The 23,212-nt window shown below is 33.9% G+C and overlaps 1 protein-coding gene across 1 annotated transcript in view; it reads left to right on the top strand.

Moving 5' to 3' along the window:
- The window catches only part of Dach2 (dachshund family transcription factor 2), a 178,430-nt gene that overhangs the window by 133,555 nt on the left and 21,663 nt on the right, over window positions 1–23,212 (top strand). The window lies entirely within an intron of this gene.

The raw sequence follows: 23,212 nt of genomic DNA on the forward strand, positions 1-23,212 counted from the left end.
TAACTATTTGTCTTAAGCCATTTCAGTTCCCTTCCAACAAAAAGTTAGAAATCTGTGCCATTTGCTGAGTTTGCAGACCTAGTTTTTTTCTTTTCCCTAAATTTAGCCCTATAGACATATTCACGTCATCGGTGCATAACACAAAATATTTGTTAATCATCGTTACATATAACTGAAGTATCATAAAACATGGCAATTGTTAACTCCTTAAAAATATGGCATGGCTGTTTTCCAATTCATTTGGGAACAGGACCAATACAATATTATACTTAAAGATGAGAGTGATGGAAGAAAACGACATTGTCAGTGGTATTTTTGTACCCTTTTAATTGACAGATACATGACAGTATGACAGTGTATATGTCTACTACCATTGCATACAATCTTGTTTTGAAGTGGTCGCACTAAACATAGAGCATGAAATGAAATCTTGGACTGACTGCCTCCAGGAATCACATCATTATCAGTAAAAGACATTTGTAGAACGTCTAAGCCATGTAAGACAGATTATCTTCCTTCCTCTACACAACAGTCATTTGTGCTATTATTTGAGTGAACATATACTCTAAGCCCTTAGACACTGAGCATTTTGTCAGATGCCTGTGAGGAAATAGATGGCCTGCTCAAATCTATGTCATTGTTTCCACTAAATTAAAATAACTATGATAATGATTCTTTTAAACCCAAATATCTGCTGTCACTGGGGTTAGGATCATTTTATTTTTATATCTTTTTAATACTGGAACCAATTTCATACTTTCAAAATAAGGTTCCTGCTTTTAGTGATAACTTAACAGAACCTGAAAGGGTTTCTCATCCTGTTTTAAAAGAACTTCTAAATTTATTTAGTGATATAAATGCCCTGGAGACGGAAAATTCTAGTTTTTAGCCAATTTTCCTTTGCTTTTCATTCTTTATAGAATTTTTAAAGTAAAATTTAGAGACTGGAGGAAAAGTTTTAATAGAACAAAATGCTGACTTTTTCATTTATATATAGGTACATTTCCTTTAGGCTTCGGTGATTTGCAATCTGGTTTGGGACATTTTATTGTATCATAACGATTTATTTTTTCAAAATGATTTCATTACAGGTATTTGGGGGGGGAAATATTTTTGAAACAAGATCTCACTTTCCAGGCTGACTAGGAATGTGTCATCCTCCTGCTTCAGACTCTCATTATTAGATTATTTGGCAATTTTATAATTTGAACTTGTAACTCAGTTTTGTAATATGAAAATAACAATAATAATTCTAAAACTAATTTTCACTATATTAACTATCTATAGTCTATCTATCTATCCTATCTCTATTTTGTACTTCAGTGCTGTCTCTAAATCATCGATTTGTTTATATTGGAAATAAACAGTGGAAGTAATTGGAACTACAATTCCCAAATAGCACCTTTATGAGAAGGTCATCACAATTCAACACACTTTAGATGTGTAAGCTTTTACAATTGGCTTTTCCCTTTCTGGTCATACACACTTATATTTATTACTTATTCCTATTCCTCATCATCATAGAAAGTGGCTAACTACACTACGCACTTGGAAACTAAATAAATTCTATTTTGAAAGCAAGTAGTTCCATGAAGCTTTACTTAAAACTCAAGATTATAAAGCTGTTAATTTCCTCCCTAAGAGCATGTGTTTGAGAATGAATATAATTCCTGTATGAACTACAGCTTAAATATCTTCATGGTGTTGTAAGCTCAGAAAATTCCCTTCAAAGGAGATATGTTACAGTTCCCCTTTTAAAATGTGAGCCTCATTTATTGTTTCCTTTCATCTGTTGAAATAATTACTTTTCTTTTTGCCTTCAATAGTTTGTTCTGGTCATTAACATTTCTGTAAAATTAAGTTTGAAAGGTGCTTTTAATGTTCAGATAGACTGCAGTGCACATTTGGCTGTTAAAATCAGCCTGCTTAAGGCTGAACTAATGTTGAACATTCACAGCTATTTGAAGTAGCTCAGTGCCCAGTTTAATGGTGCTGCCAAGGGCAATGATCATATTACTTGTTATTATATTTGGGGAGATTGTTATTCCAGTAATAAAGGCAATCAATGGCATTTCTGAGCATAGTGACTTGAATCTTTTAAATGGTGCTTTTCCACTAACGAGCTACAAAATATATTTTCTGCATAAATGTTGTGTAGGAGGCTTGCTATTTCATACAAGTTCATTGAGAGAGGAAGCTCTATTGAAGTGTGTGCATTTTGATGTTTATATGAACACACATAATCATGAGCATGTTTGTCTATGATAAATATAAATTCATGAGACAGTTTTCCTTTTCTTTTCACATATGAATCTCATAAATATTCACCTTATTGTTTATTATTAAAAGTTAATGAAGTAAAATGAAATGATGTAAAATAAAATGAATGATTGTTCATAGTGGGTCTACCATGTTGCAAAGTCATTTTCTAGGTAGTATTAAAGTGTAAATAGATTCCTCTTTTGGGAAACATGAAATTCACTTATGAACAATGAAGTCCTAATAAAAGAGAATCACAAAATGGTAAAGAAGTATATGATAATTACTGACCTAGGCAGTGAATGTTCTGATGTATCTGGAATGGATTACGCAGTCTACAAATGCCTTAAAGATTTGCATTCATCATTGGAAAAATAAGTACTCTTTGATTAACCAGATATCTGAGATATGCTATATGATACTAATAAATGTAAAAACAAAGTTATGTACTGTTTATATTGCTAGAAGACACAATAGAAGTGTAGAAATGTAATTGCACATGAAATTGCCCCTGTATTCAAGAAATATTTGTTTTGTTTAGATTTTGTCATTTATATATTATTGCATCCAAAATATTTTGAATTATTCATAGCAATCATAATTTAGTAAGATTTGCCTCATGACAAGTATGGCTCTACTTGCTTTGTAAATATTAACTATATTATGTTTCAAAGTCGTCTTGATAAGTTAGTTATGCTTGATGTTCACAGATGATAAAACTGAGGCATACAATTAAGTTTTTTCTCAAGATTTTGTGGGAGAGATGCTTCAGCAATTAAGAGCGCTGGATGCTCTTCTCTCCTGTCAGGTTACAACCGTCTGTAATGTCATTTCTAGAATATCCGGTGCCCTCTTCTGGCCGCCATGGGCAATAACGACACAAGTGCTTCACAGATGCAATTGCAGACCAATCTCCCAGACACATAAAACAAAACTTCCTATGTTCACTCTACATATTGGAACCTAGACATCTGAGTTTCCCTGTTTCATTACTGCATCAAAGGGCTTGGAGGGAAACAGAAAAAGAGACAGAGGGAAAAATAAAGTGTAGTCATGGGAGTTCTAGATGTGTGAGCTCATCCTATTTACTTCCTAGAAATCCCATCTCAAAACAACATCAATTGATGATTAATACTTCAACCTATAAACTTTATAGAAAGAAACCATTCAGTCTGTAATGCAACACATAATTTACAACAATTGAGACTGTTGTGTGAATGCTTTATCAGGAACAAGTGCACTAAAGGAGAAAATCTGGGGTAAAAGTTCTTAAAATGGCTTTAGAGCAGTCATTTTATCTCATAAAATTACAGAAAAGCATGCTGTGACTTGTGTCAGGAAATAATCATTTCAGTAAATTTGGAGAAATCATTGAAAGGATCACTTTTGTTATTAACAAACTATGGTTTGTTTCATACTATATCTTAATTGCTGGCATTTTAATGACATTCAAGAAACTATAAGCATAGATAGTTATGTACATTTGTATTCATAATATTAATGTTTGTCTCTTATATGGAACTTTAAAAATCCTTTATAAGATTTTGGGGGTCCTGTCTCTGAATAGAAATGGCATATATAAATGTGTTATTTAGGAAATCTCTAGTTTTCATTTATGTAATAAATAGCTTGTCAAAAGTACTTTCTGCTATCAGGGCTTTCCAACATCCTTTGAGTAGCCACATTCTACTCAGTAACTTTAATGACAATAATGGCTATTTTACCATAATTATAAATGGAAATATCTGTAAGGACTCCTAAGAAGAATATAAAAGTGTCATTCAAAACTCAAGCCTGGTAAGAAATGAATAAAAACAAAACACATGGGTTCAAGTCACTGTCTATTATATGTAACACCAAATAGTCATAGCAATACTATGCAAATAGAATGAATATATAATGTAGAAAAGAATGATATGTTTTTTTCATTAAATACATAGCATTTTAAAATAAATAAAATTCAATGTTACTTAACAATAGCAAAAATTTAACTACTGGTTACAATTACATAAAAGTCACATGTAAGCATTTGAATTATTAAATAAATGTTATAAATGTGTACATACTGAAAGTTCAGGTAAAAGAGATGACCATGTAAATACTGAGGCATTCTAGATCCTAATGAAAACTCTGAAGAAGCAATTGGATAAAGTTTCTGGAAATTAGTAAAACTGTGTTGACTGAATGTACAGATGTTAGACAAATGTCAGTAATGACTGATTCTTGAAGATTTGGAAGGACAAAAGCATGAACAATATGGTTAAAGAAAAAGAGGAATTCCAATGACTGATTCTGTATTCATTCCAAAACAAATTTGAAAATTGAAGAGAAAGTTGTAAAGAAAGTCTAGAAGGTATAATAAATACTGAAGAAAGAAAATTTTAAAAATAGGATGTCCTAGGATACAAATGAAGGAAGTATTTTAAGAAGAAAGTCATAATCTGTTGGAAGATCCTGAGAGCCAAGTAGTATTGGGACTAAAATATGATATCTTTAACCGTTTTAACAAGAGTATTTTGTGAAGATATGGCAAAAGCTTAGCTGAGCAGTTTTTACTAGAGATTTATGCAGTTATAGATAGCTCATTCAAGATGTTGTGCTACAAGAGTAGCAAGGAGAATGACATAGTAGATGGAAAGTTATGGTCAAAAATGTATTTTTAATAGTCAAGCATTTCACAAATGTTATTCATGAAGGAAAAATGGGAGAACAAAATAATGGTGAAGATAGAGCTCTAAATTCTAATAATATCAAAAGCAGTGTTCATGCAAATCAATTATATACCGTATTTACTTTATATATATTTCTCTAAATCATTGTTTAGAGAATGAACACAAAATAATGAGAAAATAACTAAGATAAAGAACTCTAAAGCATTGCAGTGTTTTATATGTCAGAATTTAGTAATCAAATCAGAGATACAAATATTTGTAGGAATATGGAGTGTCTGTCAGAATATACAGAAGAATATGTAGAGAAAAAGAAAAGAAATGTAAATATTCAATTCAAGAGCATTTCTGCTCCCTAACATTTCCCTTGCCATGTGTTCCATGAGGGAAGGTTGGAGAAATAAAGCAAACTGTAAGAAATGGCAGATAAGCATTTTAAAGTATGATGACAGTATTGAAATAGCACAATATGCGTATTGGACCTGTTTCCTCTCCCATGAAACTAGAGCACAGAAAGCAGTACCAGAAGTTCCTAGAATTGTAAGTAGGAGAATGGAGATGCACATGCATGGATGACCTGAAGAGCAAGCTGCTACCCATTAAGCCTTGAGTGCTTGGTAATGATTATATCACAGCTGATGCATCTGCAACCTGCAAGGACCAAGCCATGAGCAGTCAGAGCTAGTGTCACGGTTATCATCATAATAAGGAGGCAGCCAAACTAATTACTCTAAGTGATGGATGAGGATGTGGCTAGAAACACCATGTCCAAATTGATGATGAAAACTCTTACTGAGTCTCTAATGAAAGAAAAAGGAAATGGTGAGATCTCAAATATTCACAGTACTACCTACTAAAGGTTTATAAATCACATTAAAGAAAGTTTTCATGTTAGTATTTCATATTCCATTTCCTAAAATGATATTGTGATTATTGGAGTGGGTGTTTTAAATTTAATGAACAGGAGCTGTGAGCAAATTTAAGACTAATGAGGTAAACAATATTTTCTTCCAAAATCAATTTTCTTTCATCATTGCCTTTAATGAGGAGTTGAAAACTAAATCTAACAATGTCAGCACAATCTAGTGCTGGGATACAAACGTCTCTTCAGGGGCTTAAATAAAAAAACATAAATTTGTATTCTGAAACTTTTGAGTGAAATCCAAAAGACTCAGCTCCTACCAAGGCTAGAAAACTGTAATGTTTATATAACAAAATAAAATATATGCAATCTCTATTTGATATAATGTGATAACAATAGAGTGGAATTTTGTTGCTGCTGTTGATATCTCTGTCATGGACTACAATATTTGGGAACACAGTAAATAGAATTTAATTTGCTTTTTACACGTGGTATATCTTAAGTGTGCAGCTACAATGATATACAAACTTCTAGTTGTAACCATGACACTTATCCATGGCACATTATATTCTCTTGTTGAAGATACTCACATTTCAAATGATAGTAATTTTTCTTTGCTCTGTAATTGATGGGAAGTGCCCCCAAATACTTTGAATTATATAGCTGAGGGAAAAAAGCAATAGCTCCAGAAAGGAAACATCTTACTGCCTAGTAAAACAAGCATTTATATTCATATTTTGGACAAGGCATCGTTGAATACTTTTGTGACTTACTTTGTTATCACTTCTTTAAATTTTAATGTAGGTCTAAGGACACAGAACTTACTTGATTTTGAGCATAAGTCAACTCCAGGCTGAACTCATATCTAATTTCACTTTTCCCTTCATGGTTTGTCTTTGCATTTGTGGCTTGGATTTCAAGATTTATTAGTCTTTTGAAAAATAATCAGACATATCTGTGTTTTAGCTTTGTTTTCCCAACATAAGCTCTATCTTTATTCTTAATTTATCTTAGTTTAGATCATCTTAACATATAAATCTAAATATGTGTGACTATGATTAATATTTCATTAAAAGGAACAAATTTGTCACTGCTACTTCATATGGTAAAACTTTAGCTTTTCCCTGTGGTTTTAGTTATATAAAACGATGATGACTCCCATGAGATAGCTGGCTGTTATTCATGTCTTTTAGGAAAGGGGAGAATTGCCCTTATCTCTGACGTGAAGATTTCACAACTTTAGGCATTTAGTGACAGGTTGTTTTTAAAATACGATTGAGTCTTCAGATGGTATAGAATTTGCATGACTAGTCTAGATATGTAATTATAATTTTAAGCTATAACAACCACCTGAAAACTACAGAGGACCATATTTGGTATCAATAATTCTTTTTAAGTGTTTTGTATATATTTTTGAGAATTTTATAATTCCCTATATAATAAATCACATCGATAGACAGAACTGATTTAAAATATAGTGTGTGTGTGTGTGTGTGTGTGTGTGTGTGTGTGTGTGTGTGTGTGGTGTGCATGTCAGTACTTGTGTGCTTTTGTGCACATGAGCATGGGAACTTATGTTTGACATTAGGTATCTTTTTAAATATTTCTCTACTCATGAAATCCTGAAATCTTCAGTTTGTCTTGACTGATTGGCCAGCAAGCTTCAAGGATTCTCTTCTCACCAGCTCCCCAGAATGGGGTTACAGAGATATATTGTTGTTTCTGGCACTTGCATGTCTGCTGGGTTCTTGTACTCACACCATCATATTTAGGTAGCAGAAATTTTACTGACTGGACTATCTTCTCAACCATAGTACAATTTAAAAAACATGTTCCTGGATTTAATTATTTTCAACTAAATGCTTAAATTATTGTATTTTCAAAAAGTAAAAAATCTACACCATGTCTACTAAAACTTGCATAACCACATTTAGTCCCATCCTCCTTCTATGTGAGTTTAGTGTAAGGTACAAGTTATTTCTATATGAGCAACACTGAACTAGTACGATAAAATATAATCCACTCATTTGTAAATTCATTGTTTGTATATAGAGACTGGAAGATCTTTTTTAATCCATGTAATATACAGTGCTGAAAAAGTGGAATTACATTTTCTCATAAGGTAGTAGAAATAGATGCCATGCATTTTCTAAATAATAAAATATTGACAAAGATAAAAGGGTGGAAGTAATGAAAAGAAAAAACAAAATGCTTGAATTTGCTAATTCTTATCCAATACCTCTGCATTATAAAAATTCCTTGATTTATCTGAAAGGAAAAATCCATATTTACTATAGCGCATGACAACAAAATTAATTGGCTTTAGATTTTTTATGCACTTGATTTCAACAAATGAATCCTAACACACAACATTTTGTCATTAAAACTGAATTGTACAATTAATTCAATCTGAAAGCATAAAATTTGCAAGATATTGATTTGTTTTCTTTGTCACTAAATTCATACATAGATGCATCTGTATGTGCAATCTACAGTGTATTACTACTGTGATTCATTCTTATTTTGTTTTATTGAAACAGACTTTCACAAGACTGTTGTCAAATTCATGTCATCCAAGCTAGCTTCAAATTGATGATCCTGTAGCATTCACTTTCCCAGGGTTGAGAAAAACAAATAAAGCCAACAAGCTAAATTTGAGTTATCTTTTCCTTTAAGTGGATTATTTAAGATTATATTGGATGCATTGATCATAATAGGGAAACATACAAAAATAGAATCTGTAAGTTTTTTAATTCCGTTTGTCGTATCTAGTCTGTTATTGCTAAGGGCAGACAGGAAATGGACTCTTTTAAATTGTTTATTTATTTTACTTCCAGATCACAATTTGCCCTCCCTCTCTTCCTTCCATTTCCTCTCCCCACCTTTTCTCTAACACCACCCTCACCCAAATCCATTCTCTGTTCCTGTTCAGAAAAGGATAGACCTCCCATGGGTATCAACAAAGCCTAGCATTATCAAGTTGCAGTAAGACTAAGCACCTCCCTTTGTATTGAGGCTGGGCAAGGAAATCGATTATGAGGAATAGTATCTCAAAAGACAGTTACATTATTAGGGAGAGCCCTGTTGTTAGGAGTCCTAAAAATAGACCAAGCTACGCAATTGTCACATATATGTAAAAGACCTAGGTCTGTCCCACGTAGGATCCTTTGCTGTTGGTTCTGACTCTGTGATTTCCTATGAGCCAGGTTAGTTGTTTCTGTGGGTTTTCCTGTAATGTCCTTGACCCCTCTGGCATCTAAGATCCTTCCACCCTCTGGTTCAGCAGGATTCCCAGAGCTTGGCCTAATGTTTAGCTGTGGGTCTTTGCATCTGTTTCCATCAGTTACTGGATGAAGGCTCTCTGATGACAATTGGCATAGTCACCAATCTGATCACAGATGATGGCCAGTTCAGGCTACATACCCACTATTACTAGGAGTCTTAGCTGGAGTCATCCTTTCGTAGGAGTTTCCCTTGCATCAGAAAATGGACTCTTTTTTGTTGTTTGTTTGTTTGTTTGTTTTTTATATAAGGTTTCTCTGTGGCTTTGGAGGCTGTCCTGGAACTAGCTCTCGTAGACCAGGCTGGTCTCAAACTCACAGAGATCAGTCTGCCTCTGCCTCTAAGAAGAAGAACATAGCTCACTGCAAAATAGAGGGCTGCTTAAGGAAATGTTTTCAAGTGATACACACATACACACACACACACACACACACACACACACACACACACACATACACACACACTTCTCAAGATTTTGGAGTCTAAGATCTACTTACCAGTATGTTTAGGCATTCTAAGCCTTTATATGTGTTCTGTAGGCAGATGTGGCCTTTTAAAATGTTAGTGTGGCTTGACACTCTATGCAACCTAGAAAGAAAATTACAAATATTTGTTTCATATCTTCTGTGAAAGGCAAAATAGTAGTTCCTAAAGAAGCAAAAGCAAAGACTAAAGTCTATGGTTTCAAGTTTTCATACAGCCTAATGTCTAGTGAGAGATATGTAACTGACATGTGAAAATAATTACTAATAAAAGATGTAAATAATATTGTACAAACCATGTTATTAGATAATACAAAATGCTGTACTGTATATATTCTGTACAGGATTTCAGAAAAATATTATGTTATTGTGTACAAAAGTAATCTAAATGTTTACAGCATAATTAGATATAAATGGATTAATAATTAATTTAAAATCCTGAAACATTAATTTAAGATCTTAAAAACAACTGATTTATACTTTAGACATTTATGTCTACGATTTCAGAAATGAGTAGGTTTTATGACAGAGATTCAAACTGAACAGTTGAAAATTTTGTAATGGGTAAAACCCAAAAGAGGGTAAAACTAGCGGCTCTTTAGGATCTACCGATTTTTTTAAAGGAGATGGCATTGAGATCAGGTGACTTTATGTAATACCAGTGTTCAAAATAATAATGTGGTGTAGGCTAGACTTTACACAGTAATGTGTCTTACAAATGCAAATGAAAAATATACTATATCTTGGATTCATTCCTAAGTAGAGATATGTTTAAGAATGATTGTTTATGAGATGGTAAACTGGCTTAAATATTTTGACAGACTTGTAACCTAATTTTTAAAAGGCTGAGCAGTTGCTACAAGTTATTGTAACTGTATTATTTAGAAGTGTAATTGGAAAGTGTAATTAAATTTTGTGAATACTATCTACTAAATAAAATTGATTACTAATATAAATATAAAATGATGTTTTTGAAATAAGGAAAGTATATGCAAATGACCAATTTATCCTACCTTAAATGGTGAGAGAGGTGAGGACATACATACTTATTCACCTATACAATTTATACAAGACATCATCACGATCCCTCTTATACATACATTTATGACTCAGTAGCAGCAATATTATTCATTGTTAAGGACTGAAGACGTAGCTCAATTGGAAGAGAACTTGTCTAGCACTCAAGATGACCTGAGTTCTATCTCTGTCACTACATGAGCTGAGCATGAGGGCACATTCCTTGTAATTCCAGCCCTCAGGAGGTAGAAGAAGGAAGATCAGAAGTTCAAGGTGATTGTGGGTTTCATAGTGAGTTTGAGGCCAGCCTGGGCTACATGAAACCCTGTCTCATAAAAGTTCATTATCATAGTCATCATACATGGATTTTGTTATACTTAAATATTTATAGAAAATTTTAAGTCTAGCCCTGCAAAAGTTCAAGAAGTATTTTAAATGAGCTATGGTATATAATAACTGATCTCATTTTGAAAAATGCTTAAACCTTTACTATGGGGAGCTATTGCCTTTAGAAGGCTTTTAAGATGTTTATGGCTAAATATTTTGTCCTGCAACTGAATTTTCCAGAGTACTAAAATACTATAAAGAAATATGTTTACCACCAATTTTATGGCTCCCTAGATGCATCATTTACCCACCTTGGAAAAAAGTGAATACAAGCAATATTGACAAAAGATACTACTCCAGCTGAACAGGGTATACAATTTTCAAAGTGTATACATAAACAAGCAAAGGGATGTTATTACCATAGGTATAATACAGTTTAAATACCACTCTTTTATTAGAGGAGATCCAAAGAATTATACCTATTTTATGTCTCATATTTATCATGGGTATTTTTCATCTGTGCAAGAACTACTTATCAAAGAGTAGAAAGAGATAATAGTAATTTTTTTCTGTATGCCATGCTTCTTTTCATGAAAAGCAAATAAAAATAATTATTTGAAATGTGAATTGAGCTCTGTATGTACTTCAAATTTTGGAAGGCTTTCAGCAGCTGTGAGATACCAATAATAGAATTTTTCATAGGCTATACCTTTTAAGAAAGTGGTAGGGGGTTATAAACATTTAAATGTCCAGAATTTGGAGTCTTCATTGGAATTTGGAACTAACACTGTAGAACAGCAAACATCAGCATTAAAGCAGAAATAGCATCTTGTATGGCATTTTATTTGCCAACAGATTTTCTTACAACATGCTGTCACAGAAACAGTAGTAGGTAAAATTTAACAATGTGAGGTATTTGTAAATTCTTCCTAAATCTATGATACTGATTATGCTTCAAAATAATAGGTGTATTACGGATCATTTAGTCAATTTTATTAATACAGGTATTTTAACTGAAAGCAAAATTAAATCCATTGTAAAGAGCTAAAAACAGAAGATAATGTCTAACCTATGTAAAACCATGATAATTAGACATTTACACTGGAAAAATACCAAATGGGACCAGAGAAATTTAGCCAATAAGGCACGATATTCCCTCATGATCAAACAGGATTAGGAATGTGTCAATCTCTAAGGGAACCACATAGATACAGCTACTTGGGTGAAGGAGGCATCTATTTTATGTCACCTAAACCAAGCATAACACAGATACAGCATGAGAAGAAATAGATGACATCTGATTCTAAGCTGAAAACAACCAAAAGTCCTACACTGCAAATTTGTAAAACCTGTTATCCACATAAATGAATGATTAAAATCTGGTAGAATTGGAATCTTGTGTAATAATTTTTGGTGATTTTTTAAAGCATGGCTGCTCATGATATTAGCATTGAAGTATATGAGCTATTAGCTCTAAATTTTCTGCTTATTTTTGTTTCATCATGTTTAAAGATTCATAGAAATTAAAATGTTATTCTACCAAATTTAATATGAATTACTGAATTTTATAGGACTGTATACATTTCAAAAGGAAATATTTATTATCATAAAATTATGTGGCTATGGGTATATACATATGTATATTCATTGCGATATAAAATTTGATAAAATTTGAAAATTGGTCCATACAATTTTCCCTTTCTTTTTCTGAAACCAATTTTAAATTGAATGCGGATAGGCTCCAAAATAAAATACCTGGTCTTGTTCCTTTGTTATGAGCATCTACCCACCTGAAGGAATTACAAATTTGTGCTATGTCCAGTTTTCCCTTTGTTTCAGGCTTTGAACTATATTAAGCATGCTTAACAATATGTTAGAAATAGGTATATTTATGCTTACAGAGTAGTGAACCATGAATTCTATACTCTCTGCACAGACATAATTTGATAGTAATTCCAAGTTTCATGGTCACTGAACATTTTAGAGTTTTCTTTCAAAATAATGCTCTTCATATTGATGATGAGGTAAAATCCTCAAGTACCAGGGTTATTAGTGAATATTAATTGTGTCTTGTATATCTTTGCTTCAACATCTGCTGAACCACATAGTTGTCACAAATAGTGAGTAAAGGAATTTCAACATTAATATGATCAAATATGCCAACAAAAATAAGGTATATTTTTCTACATTTTTAATGGAAAAATCTTAAACTTGGAAGTCTCCTTGGGAAGAATAAGGCAATCTAAATGAAAAATGGAACTCAAATACAATGACCCTGAAATCGTCAATCTACTTATATACTAATCTGAAAGATGATACTTAAAAAATTATTTGTTTTTTTCTGCTTAAGAGGGAAATAAAGCACAACACTCTAAAACTTCAATGAGTTGTTATGTTAATGAAGACTTGTCCTCAATATAGCAGAAAAAATCTTATGGGCAAATACTGTAGTCAGTGGCTCTCTAGTACAAATCTTCTTGAACATCCACTATCTATCAAGGAGCTTAGTGAAGCTCCAGAGTCTATCTTTACTGAGGGATTACTATATGCTAATTGCCACAGGAAATGCTCCACGTGTAGGTTTCCATTAAAATCTTCCATAAACACTCTGAAGTAATGTTTCTTGTTCTAAGTGGGAACACAGAGAGAAAAAAATCCATTTTTCATCGCTGGTACTGTGATAAAATAAAAATATTATGTATGTGTATATATTGATATATAACTGCAAAATTATGGGTAAACATTTATACAAGTAGAGACATGTTTAATTTTCCTTCCTTACTAAGCATTAATAAGAGGCTACAAATGATAATTTGTTCATTGAATGGATTGTTTCTCTAAGTTTTCTGTTTAACAGCATCTTCCTGGTTTTGAGTTGCCTTCTAGTTCTAATCTCAGTCTCACTAAAGCAGTCTCTTTCTACCCTCCTAGATAAAAGTAAATAGTATGAACCCACAGAACTTCTGTTACAGTTATTGAATGATCACTTCTTTAATAAAGCAACCTTTTTCTCTTTTGTTATGTACCCACATTTCAGTTTTCTGTGTTACAGATGAATCCATTCTATTAAATAATTTACACAGATTCTCTAAGTGTGTACTACATAAGTTTTTCGTTATTTCTTGAAGCACTGACAACTCTTAATGTTAATTATCATTTTAATAATATATTGAAATCTAAAATGCACATAGTTTAAGACAATTGCTTATGGGAACATATGAATGTGTGTTTGTGTCTTTGTGGATCCACAAGACCTGGAGTTACAAGAAGTTGTAAGCTTTCAGTCAGAGATTCTGGGTCCTGAAACTCAGGTTCTCTTAAAGATCAGTTTGTGCTCTTAACCCCTGAACCATATCTCCAGCCTACTAATCATCTTTTAAACTCAAGAAAATATGTCTGTTCTATAACTCAGTCGTTCTAGAAGTGTGATTTCCATAGCAACAACATCAAGTTGATGCTTATAAGAAATTTTTTCAGGAATAACCCCAGACTTATTAAATCAGATATCCGTAAAGTGGAAACTAAACTTTGGAGAGACCTCCATGGTATTTTTGTGCACTATAAAGATAAAGATTGAGAACCACTACTGTAAGGTGTTTGATTATAACCTACTACTCCTTTGCATCTTCCACTGACCCATTCTGCACATATGGTCACTGAAAGGGAAAAACCAAATGATTTTAAAGTCAACATCTGTATACCAGGTCAGAAAAACAAAGTTCTCTTCTTAATTTGTGCTAAAGTAAAATGGGAATTTTCCCTAGCTGAGGAAATGACTAACCATCTCTGAGTAGAGATACAACATGAGAAACCTGATTTACAGCTTCTATAGGCAGATTACTGAACCCCCAATAAGGCTATAAGCAAGTGTATATTGCAGCCCTCAGGTCATATTACAGATATGTCAGAATTGACAAAAGTCAGTTAATTAATGGAAATATGTATTCTCCACATCACCAAAGCTAAATACATTTCTCAAAATGACTTCTTTTGCACCTTACCATCATTCTAATTCTACCTCAGGGTTTCCAGTTTATGATACAGGTGATTATATTATTACTTCTCCGCTCATGAAATAGTTTCCTCTTTGCAATCCTTTACACACGAAAGTCTGGTTTTTCTGGAAAAGGAACTCATGTGTCTTTCTCGTGCTGTTTGTTTGATTATATAAAAAACGTGTGTCTTTCCTGAAACTGCAGGTCAAATCCTAGTCTTTATTTAAAACCACTTTATATTTTGTAACTTACCTGTTTTTTTGTTGTTGTTGGTGTTTTGTTTGGGCTTTATAAAATCTAGAGATAATTGAAAACAAGTTAGTCTGGTTTTCTTTATTTATGATATAATAACAGATCATCTAAGAGACAGTGAAAAAGTACATTGTTAGACCAGAGAAAAGTACTTTACTTCTTTTTCTGTTTGGTTGTTGTTCAAGGAGTGTAACATGTTGAACAAGTTCAATAAATTCATGCTTAACATTCTGATACCCATGAAAGTTTTTTTAAAAAATACTCCAATTATCACTATAGTTATAAAATAATTGCTTTGTCTTTGGAAAAAGATGAGATTAAATCAGAATCACTTCATGTCCATCCATTCCTCCTTCCTCTTACCACATACCTGTAAAAGTCTTATAAAATTATATATTCATGTACAAACTTGTTTTTTTGAGTGGACTTGAACTGATTATGGATTTAAGATAACCTTTCTACATATCCAGTCACTGCAAGGATATAGCATAGATTTACTCTACACATTAAGGGAGCCAATGATTCAATAATAATAATAATAATAATAATAATAAAGACAATTAAGTGACAGGAACTCCAATCTCATAGAGACTATTTTGGTGGAATGAAGAAAATTATGTAAATTTTATTATATGGTAAATGACAACAAACTGTACAGGAAGAAAATAATTATATTAAATGGACAGTGATAGAGTGTATTTTGCAATGTTAAGAAGAAGGGATGTACCTTTAACTCACAAGGTGATGTTGACCAAAGAATGAGGGCTACCACCACAATTGAAATGTATAATCACCCAAAAACATACTTTGTAAAGGACTTTGTTAGTGGTAAATCATCAGCTTGAAATTATTTTCCTATTAAGGTTATTAAAAGGAAATGTAGTTACTTCACATTCTTTGAGTTTTCCCTGTATAATTTCAGAACATTGATTCTCAACCAATATTGATATTTGGTCACATAATTCTTGTTTGTTAGTTTTTGATTTGCATATAAAGAAATGGATTCTATTATGGCATTTTTATCACAATGAATTGTATTCATCTATCCTCTTAGTAACACCATGTTTTGGATAATGCTTGTGGCGGGGTAAAGGATGATTCATTATGTCTATGGGGCATTTTGCAGTATTCTTGGGCTCTACCACTAGATGACAGTAGCAAGCTCCCATACTATCCACCCCCTTGTCTACAAGCAAATATGTTTGCAGTTGTTGCCAAATGTCCTCTGAGTTGCAAAATGACCCTGGATTAGAACCACTGAACTATGTACACTCAAACTTTCATGATGGAAGATGAAGCAAAGATAGTTGTAATCTAGAAAAGTCTTTTTCTAGATAGGATATGTGACATATTGTGGATCTGTAAATGGTCAAATACATTACTACAGTCTCCTCTATCTCTTGAAAATTTTCCATCATTCTATCACTTATTTTTATTTTTAAATTGAAATTGAAATTAGAAACAAGGTTGCTTCACATGTCAATCCCAGGTCCCTCTCCCTTTCCCTTCCCTTCTCCCACACCCTCCCACAAAACCCCCAATATCGCCTCCTTTCCCCAGGGAGGGTGAGGCCCTTCATGGGGGTGTCCATAGTCTGTCGTTTCATCCAGGGCAGGGCCTAGACCCTCCCCCAAGAGTCCAGTCTGAGAGAGCATCCCTCGATGTGGGGTGGGCTCCCAAAGTCCATTTGTATGCCAGGGATAAATACTGATCTACTACCCAAGGCCTCATAGATTGCCTGGCCCTCCTCACTAACACCCACATTCAGGGGGTCTGGATCAGTCCCATGCTGGATTCCCAGCCATCAGTATCTCAGTATCTCAATATCTCAGTATCTCAGTATCTCAGTATCTCAGTATCTCTCTCTCTCTCTCTCTCTCTCTCTCTCTCTCTCTCTCTCTCTCTCTCTCTCTCTCTCTCTCTGTGTATCTCTCTCTGTCTATCTCTCTCTCTCTTTCTCTCTGTCTCGCTGTCTCTCTCTCCATTACTAGTAGCAATTAGCAGTGTATGCTGCGCTGTTGTTGCTCAATTGTTCACTATGTAACATACTTTCTTTTGGTTTCAAAATAATATTTTAGCTCCTTAATGTAAAGGACTCAATATCATAATTCTTTTTTCCAAGAATTGCATGAGTCCTTGACAAGATGCTTTATCTGCAACCGGATTTAATTCTAATTCCTTGTTTGAAAAGCCAATTTTCTAATCAAGGACCCAAAACATAGTGGGATCATATTTAATTTGTACTTTATTACATCTTTGTTGCACCGATCACAGGCCCTTCATTCCTTTGCCTCTGAGTTTCTGTTTCCCTTTCCCTGTAACACTTTATTTGCTATACCTAAAGAAATGTAACGATTTGGAGACCAAATTTTTCTTATCAAATGGCAACACTTGAAGAATCCTTGTTCAGCCAAGACTACAAATGCCTCTTCATATTCTTGCAGGTCACATCAGCACACAGCAGTTAGGTCACTTTGTTGTTGTTATTGTTCTTCAATTTGGAAAAGGAAGCAGGTGTCTTGCTTGTGCTGATTGTAACACTAATGGCATGGACAAAGGATAGTCCCACAGGCCAGCTGTATTTAGGGAAAAGCTCTCAAATCAAATAATGGAGTATAATTTATTTGTTAAAGAATCAAACTGATGACTGGTAGGTATCTGCATTTTTCCAGTGCTCAGTGAGCCAGCTGTGTTCAGTTTCTATTCCTGTGCCACACTTTTCAATTCCTAGAGGAAAGGCTTAACACCATGAAAGACAGAGAATAAACATTGCAGTCATATAAACAGCTGTAGCAGCCTTGACTTTAATTTTCAAAGGGACTTTTACATTTGGAGCATTTACTATATATTTCCTTCTTATTCTACAGAAAACTTTCTTCTCAACTTTTACATCTATTCATCTGGGCTCAAAAATAAGAAATTAAAATAAAGAGCTTGTTGCCTAAGTTCATTCCCAAGTGCTATTACAAGATATTGCAGGGTTAACAAACAGACTCAATAAAAGCCATCTCCACTTTGCTTCAATAACTGGAAAGTTTGCCCATGTCCTTGACTAGAAGCTGTTTTCCTATCTTTACGCTTTCAGCTTATACCATTTTGTTAGATGTGTTGGTGAAGTTTTTTAATCTAAACATTTTGAATGAAATCATTTTAAATGAAAATATTCAATCAAAATAAGTTCCAATTTATGCTTCTAGCACTCATCTGTCTTTAATTTCATTGCCAATTAGCTTTATGCAAGCTTTCCTCGTAAATTTCTACACAGCAGTGTATTTATTCAGATTCTGAGCAAAATGTAGATGGCATTCAGACATCAAGGCCTATTGCATGACTGAAATCAACTTCCACTGAATTTCTTAGTCATTCTTCATAGAACACGAATGAAGTTAGGAAAAAAATCCCAAAGTATAGTTTGACAGTTTCCACTCATGTACACTAAAACATAATATACTTCTACTAGATTTGGGCTATTACAGACCTTAACATGCAATGTGACCTTGATCTGAAAAGCATGTTTGGTTAGCCCAGAAACTTAATCATAAGAAGTCATAAGTAGAATCCTTCTTCTTTACTGCCCTTTTTCTAGGACCAGAAAATTTATTGCTTGTGGGACAGGTATGATATGAACAATGGTCCAAATAGAGTCCAGGGTTATCTCATCTGTGTGAAAACTGCTGCTGAAAATCGATGTGACCTCTGCTATACTGTCATCCCAGTTCCCACCCTCTGTGTCCTATTTGTCTTTTGGTAGAAGCTTAGATCTGTGTGCTGTCTCTATGTGTCTCTCTTGGGCCAGATTATCAAAATGAATCATTGCCTGCATACCTCTTATATTTCTATTTATTTTCCTGGAGTTGACTAGGTCTGATGAAATATGATTCTTTTTGCATTTGATCTTTACTGCAGCAAGCAGCACCTACTTCAGCTGTGTCTATATCTTTAAAGAAGAGTAATACTATTTTGAAACTTCAATCTACTGTACAGTAACATTACAAACTATAGACCATGCAACCTGTCCTCATAATCAATAGCAATTTTACTTTCAGCCAATTTAATGGCATTTCCTTCTTCTTCAAATAGAAGACTTCTAGTGATTTTAACACAGTTATAATGTTGCTTTTTGCATGCCGAATATATCGCTTGTTTTAAAAAAGATGCCCCTTAGATTCTCACCACTGACGTTATCAGTTTGCATTGAGTGATATATGACAAGAAATCCAATAATTGTATCCTCTGTCACTAACAAAAATATTTATTCAGGGAATATTATGTTCTCTGAATCAGCAAGAAGTCAATGCTCTGTTTGTAGCAATTGATTCTTAAAGAATAAATGTCCTGGCATATATAAATTTGAGTTTGATTTATAATCTGCAGTGTAGAGATGTAGAAGTTATCTAATTGTTGCACATATTGAGAAACACTTGTGAAGCCTTCCCTTTCACTCACTTCCTATGCCCACATGGAAAAGACAATATATACAAAAACAAACAAACAAAATGCATTGGTGACGTGTACTGAGAGAGGTTTTAGGATTTAGGCATTTTATTTTTATCAGAAGTTATTTCAAAAGTAATGTGTTTGTGAATGAAGCTTGCATAATTCATAATTTTCTGATTCCTACCTGAATAATTGTTTACAAGTTTCGTACCTATCATCATAGGATGCAGGAGACAAAAAGGAGGGATGGGAGAGCAAAGAGGGAGGGATTGAAATTCAATAAGATGTTTAGGTTAGTTGGGCATGGTGCTGCATGCCTGCAGTAACAACTCTTCAATACTCATGAGTCTGAGGCAGGAAGATAGAGCCCCGGAGACCATCCAGGACTACATAGCCAAACCCAGTCTCAAAAATATTCAAAGACATTAGGGTTAATTTTATTGATTAATTAATTTTATTTTTTGGATTTTCAAGACAGAATTTCTCTATGAAATAGTCCTGGCTTTTCTGAAACTCACTTTGTATATCAGGCTGGTCTTGAACTCTCAGTGATCTGCCTGCCTCAGTCTCTAGAGTGCTGGAATTAAATGTGTATGCAACCATCTCCTGCATATTTTAATGATGCATATTGAAATAATTACAGGCTATGGAAATACAACCAAAAGGTACTGTAGAAAACATGTACATTGTAACTATAAGCAAAATGATCATTTTTAAAGACTTTTTTAATGATAATCTTTGGGAAGATAATTGTTATAACTTTCTGTCAAAAACTGTTAAGAATGTTTGGATTTTGTCAAAACCTTTGAGGCTGATAAATATGCTTTTTATATTAGAATTCAAATAATTGGAAACTTTATCATTTACTTATTGTTTTATTTTCATTAATTTTTTGAGGAACATTCTTTAACTTTTAGCATATCTACTTACAGTTGATTTTTGTCAATAGATTCTTTTCTCATACAATACATCCCTACCACAGTTTCCTCTACCTCCACTCCTCCCAGTTCTTTACCATCTGCCCTTTCCCGCACATCTACTCCCATCCAGTTCCTTTCAGAAAAGAGCAAGCCTCCAAGAGACAACAACTAAAAACCACAAAAGAAAATACAATAAGACAAGGCAAAATCTCTCACACCAAGACTGGACAAGGTAACCCAACAGAAGGAAGAGTCCCAGGTGCAAGCAAAAGAGATACACTTGCTCCCACTGTTAGGAGACCCACAAAACACTAAATAAACAGCCATGACATATGTGCAGAGAACCTGATGAAGACCCATGCACACCTGTGTTTGCTGCTTTAAACTCTCTGAGCCCATGTGAGCCCTGCTTAGTTAACTTGGTAGGTCATGTTCTTGTAGTGTCCTCCATCCCCTCTGACTCATGCAATCTTTCCTCTGCCTCTTCTGTGGGGTTCCTTGAGTTCCAAGAGAAGATACTCCATGGAGACCTCCACTTTAGAAACTCTACCCTCCTCTCTCTATTGATCGATCAACTATCTCTCTCCCCATCTCTGAATAATGTTTGCCTGTGGGTTTCTGCATCTGCTCCCTTCTGCTGCTGAAGGAAGTTTCTGATGACAACTGGACAAGTGGACAAGGCACTGGTCTATGAGTATACCAGAATATCATTAGGAATCATGGATTTATTGTTGTTGTTGTTATTATTATCATCATTATTATTATTAGCCAGTCCTTTTTGGTTCTAACCTAGGTCTCTTGGGATATCCAGTCTCCAGTTCTCAACAATTCAGGCAGTATAGGGAAAGGGCCTCAAGTTAAGGCAGACCTTGGTTTAACTTCCACAAGTTCTGCACCACCATTGCTCCAGGACATCTTGCAGTCAGGACAGATTGTAGATCAAAGATGTGGCTGTGTTGGTGTTCAGAATTCTCTTTCTGTATCCTTCAGAATAGCTTCTCATGCATAAAAGACTAGGCTTCATGTAAGCCCCAGTTCATCCTATGTAGGTGGTTGGATTGGGGATGGGGTGGGGATAGGATGGGAGGGAGAAGGTGTGGGAGGGAGAGAGTAAAGGGAGAGACAGAGGGAATTGGGGGCCACTTGGGGGACAATGTAGAAAACTTGTGCAGTGGAAACTTCCTGGTGTCTATGAGGGTGAACCTAGTGATGACTGCTAGTGATGGAGGATATGGAGTCTGAACTGGCAGGTTTTTATAGACAGGCAAGTCTTGCAGTGCTCACCAGGTTGCATGGTCAAGTTGTTGGCTGAAGGAATCTCTTAGAGATCCCTAAACAAACAGTCTGATGATAGGATAGGTCAATCTCCAAAAACCGAGAGACGTGCCTGATTGTGGAGGACAACAGCCACACATCTCATTGAACACAGAAAACCTAATTATTTAATATCATCACTTAACTTTGTAAACCTTATTGATCTTAGAAAAATAGAAAGCATGAAGATTATTTAATATTAAGAGCATTTGGTTGAGAGATAATGCTGTCCTGTTAATTAGACTCTCTGAAGATTCCTACCATTAAATGGAACAACTTCCCACACAAGAATTCCATAACAAAACAGGATAACTGTCAAATCAATGGAACTCAAGGCTCTATACACAAAAACACATACATATAAACTATATATGCATATACACAGATATACTACCAGTCAAACACAGACTCTTTTTGTAAGGCAGTTATTCTAAACCATATGAAACTGGTTAGGTATAAATTCAATTCAAACTGAGTTTGTTTTACTTTTTTTAGTGAATCCATTTCAAATATATTTACTAGCAGACTTTTTCTTATAATCACAGAAACATAATTTTCACAGTATCAGAAACTACAATGCCTAGATTAACTAAACTCTTAAGACTTGTCTTCTATGCATAAATACTGAAATATTTGTCACTGAATTTTTTTGAATCCCAAGATTATCTCCCTAGGAACTTTTACTTAAAATTTTAAAAATAGAGCTGTGCGTTGGTGGTACACGCCTTTAATCCCAGCACTTGGGAGGGAGAGAGGGGCGGATCTCTGTGAGTTCGAGACCAGCCTGCTCTACAAAGCGAGTTCCAGAGCAGCCTCCAAAACAATACAGAGAAACCCTGTCTCCAAAAACAAAACAAAAAAATTTAAAAATAGTTCCCATTCCCAGTTACATAAGAAACTACTACATATTTCATGTAAGTCACATAAGAGATTGTTAACCATAATTCATGTTAGGTTCTCCTGAAAAAATAAATTCATGTTATTGGCAGACATCTCCATCTCAAACAATTCTGAAATACCGTAATAAATATTCTATTGATGTCTCAGTATGTGAAACTAAAAGATAATCTCATTTACATGGCCAAGACATGAAAAAAGATACTATAAAAATAAAAGATGAGAATACATATGATTTGCAGTTTTCTTATAAGGAATCATCTTCTAAATTAGAATTCACATTGAGAAATGCCCAATTTCAAGCAAGTAAATAATCTGAATAAGACTTCATATATTCATACAAAGAAATCTTACCTAGAATTTATAAAGACAAAAGACCACACATGTATAAATATAAAAAAAGTGATGCTAGAGTTAAATTATCTCAAGACAAAAGTGTTACATCTTGTATGATTTTATTTGTCTGAAATGTCAAGAAAAGTGAAAACTTTAATGACAA

This window comes from Mesocricetus auratus, unplaced genomic scaffold, assembly GCF_017639785.1.
Source record: "Mesocricetus auratus isolate SY011 unplaced genomic scaffold, BCM_Maur_2.0 Super-Scaffold_100003, whole genome shotgun sequence".
Lineage (NCBI taxonomy): Eukaryota > Metazoa > Chordata > Mammalia > Rodentia > Cricetidae > Mesocricetus > Mesocricetus auratus.